Raw genomic sequence first — 2,869 nt, 5'->3', positions numbered from 1 at the left:
ATATTATAAGTCAAGATCAGGTATAAATCTTGTATGATCTTTCAAGATCAGGCAATAAATCTTACATTATCAGTCAAGATCAGGTATAAATCTTGTATGATCTTTCAAGATCAGGCAATAAATCTTACATTATCTTGACTTATCAATCAAGATTAAGAACTCAATCTTGCATAGTCTTTCAAGATCAGGAATTAAATCTTACATTATCATTCAAGATCAGGAACTAAATCTTGCATGATCTTTCATAATCAGGCAATAAATCTTACATTATCTTGACTTATCAGTCAAGATTAAGAAATAAATCTTGCATAGTCTTTCAAGATCAGGAACTAAATCTTATATTATCAGTTAAGACCAGGTATAATAAATCTTGTATGATCTTTCAAGATCTTAAAGAGTTTAGTTATGATTTATTAAATGGGATTTTGTCACATCCCTTATAATTAAAATGACTGATCTGATCAAGATCTTACAATGCATTAATGCATACTATAATGTTGTGTGATAATATGGTGACTTAATTAACTTTAATGTTGTTAGAAGTTGGCTTTCTTTATATGCTCATACTTTTGTAAAGGCTATCGTGGGTTGTCAACTACTTCCTGTGACGTCATGCGACTTGTAAGATCTTTCAAGATCTTGCATGACTTATTATGATGTGATATGGTAATTAAGATAATTCATGTAAGATCTTAAATAAGATCGGGCCTGTAAATCTTATCAGTGATATTGTAAGATAATTCATGTAAGATCTTAAGTAAGATCCGGCCTGTAAATCTTATCAGTGATATTGTAAGATAATTCATGTAAGATCTTAAGTAAGATTCAGCCTATAAATCCTATCAGGGATATTGTAAGATAATTCATGTAAGATCTTAAGTAAAATCGGGCCTATAAATCTTATCAGTGATATTGTAAGATAATTCATGTAAGATCTTAAGTAAGATCTGGCCTGTAAATCTTATCAGTGATATTGTAAGATAATTCATGTAAGATCTTAAGTAAGACTATGCCTGTATATGATAGCTAAGATCGATCAGACTAAATCCAAATAAGATCTTATAAGGTTGTTCTTAACTCTTATCTCACCTTATCTCACCTTATCTCATCTGATCAGATTATTCAAGATCTTAGTAAGATTTTTTTCCTGGGTAAAGGACACTCACCAAATCAGTCTACAGTCGAGTAAAAGTGGTTCAACAAAAATATGAGAGGCCAACACATTTTGTAATATAGTTCTTCAACAAAGACACTGATTGAATCTGTAAATGCGGGACAACACAGCTTATACATCAAAGATAATATGTACCTACCTAATCTGGTTAAAATGACCACTTTCAAAAAATATAAAATACACTCAAGCATTCATAGAGCCACCATTTTAGCCAAGAGCATGGCACACAGGATATGACATCATCCTTTGATCTTGTACAACAGCTTTAATTGGAAACCGACTTCCTGTTTCTTATCCATGTGTGTATGTAGTATCTATGAACACACAGACGTCCTAGGACGACTGTAGTCTGGAGAGGCGGGGCCAGACTAGGACGACTGCTTTACCCTCGATCAACTCCTACGCGGTCTCGGGTAATGAATGACAGACAGACAAACCGAGTACCTAGTCCTCGCCTACGCAAAGCTGGGCGAGGCCAACTAGATGGAGACTATTCTAAAATAGTATTATAACTAGGCGAATGTAGAACATTGAAGGGGCGAGCACAAGCTAGTATGGCAATATACAATGTTTAGATGTCACAAAGGCTAATGTTGTTGTCAAATTGTAAATAATACACATGCATAGCAGCTCAGAACTTGTGACTTGCATGCATGAAAGGAAATTTTATAGCTTGCTCTTCTAGCTTTATTAGCAGTGAAGAATCTCAGTTGTAACTTTAATAAGTATAATTTAATTTTTACTATGATATTTTCAAGCACAGTACTTTAAGACTTTCTTTTCTATGATGAGCCATTTGAAGTACTTTATTCTGTCATTCAACCATAATTAATAAAAACTTGAAGATTTGTGTGAGTTTTCTTAAATTTTCTCTGCTGGTGAAGTGTCTTGACAACAGATCAGTCTTATGTTGCTGCAAGTAAGATTGGCTAAGGTAGGCGCCATTTTTATTACAGTACCACACCCACATCAATGAAAATATTTCATTAGAATGCTACCGCATTAGATCATTGATTTTTAAATAGAGAGTTGTGCACACATGGGTGTGACCAGAATAGGCGTGACTGGAGACGTACGTACATACATACAGAGGGAGGGAGGGAGGGAGGGAGACTTCGCCTGAGTGGGGCTCGCTTATGCTCGCCCCAATAATAATAACTAGGCGAATGTAGAACATTGAAGGGGCGAGCACAAGCTAGTATGGCAATATACAATGTTTAGATGTCACAAAGGCTAATGTTGTTGTCAAATTGTAAATAATACACATGCATAGCAGCTCAGAACTTGTGACTTGCATGCATGAAAGGAAATTTTATAGCTTGCTCTTCTAGCTTTATTAGCAGTGAAGAATCTCAGTTGTAACTTTAATAAGTATAATTTAATTTTTACTATGATATTTTCAAGCACAGTACTTTAAGACTTTCTTTTCTATGATGAGCCATTTGAAGTACTTTATTCTGTCATTCAACCATAATTAATAAAAACTTGAAGATTTGTGTGAGTTTTCTTAAATTTTCTCTGCTGGTGAAGTGTCTTGACAACAGATCAGTCTTATGTTGCTGCAAGTAAGATTGGCTAAGGTAGGCGCCATTTTTATTACAGTACCACACCCACATCAATGAAAATATTTCATTAGAATGCTACCGCATTAGATCATTGATTTTTAATAGAGAGTTGTGCACACATGGGTGTGAC

At 34.4% G+C, this 2,869-nt stretch overlaps 1 long non-coding RNA gene across 1 annotated transcript; it reads right to left on the bottom strand.

Annotated features, from left to right (window-relative positions):
- Positions 1–1,194: 1,194 nt before the first annotated feature.
- Positions 1,195–1,428, bottom strand: LOC109589529 (uncharacterized). Its single transcript, XR_002188755.1, has 2 exons — positions 1,314–1,428; positions 1,195–1,262 (listed from the first exon to the last, which is right to left on the bottom strand). It is a non-coding gene; the product is annotated as an uncharacterized LOC109589529 (long non-coding RNA).
- Positions 1,429–2,869: the final 1,441 nt, after the last annotated feature.

This window comes from Amphimedon queenslandica, unplaced genomic scaffold (assembly GCF_000090795.2).
Source record: "Amphimedon queenslandica unplaced genomic scaffold, v1.1 AMPQUscaffold_11213, whole genome shotgun sequence".
Lineage (NCBI taxonomy): Eukaryota > Metazoa > Porifera > Demospongiae > Haplosclerida > Niphatidae > Amphimedon > Amphimedon queenslandica.
Note: the sequence above shows the minus strand (reverse complement) of the source record. Positions and strands in the feature narration are given on the sequence as shown.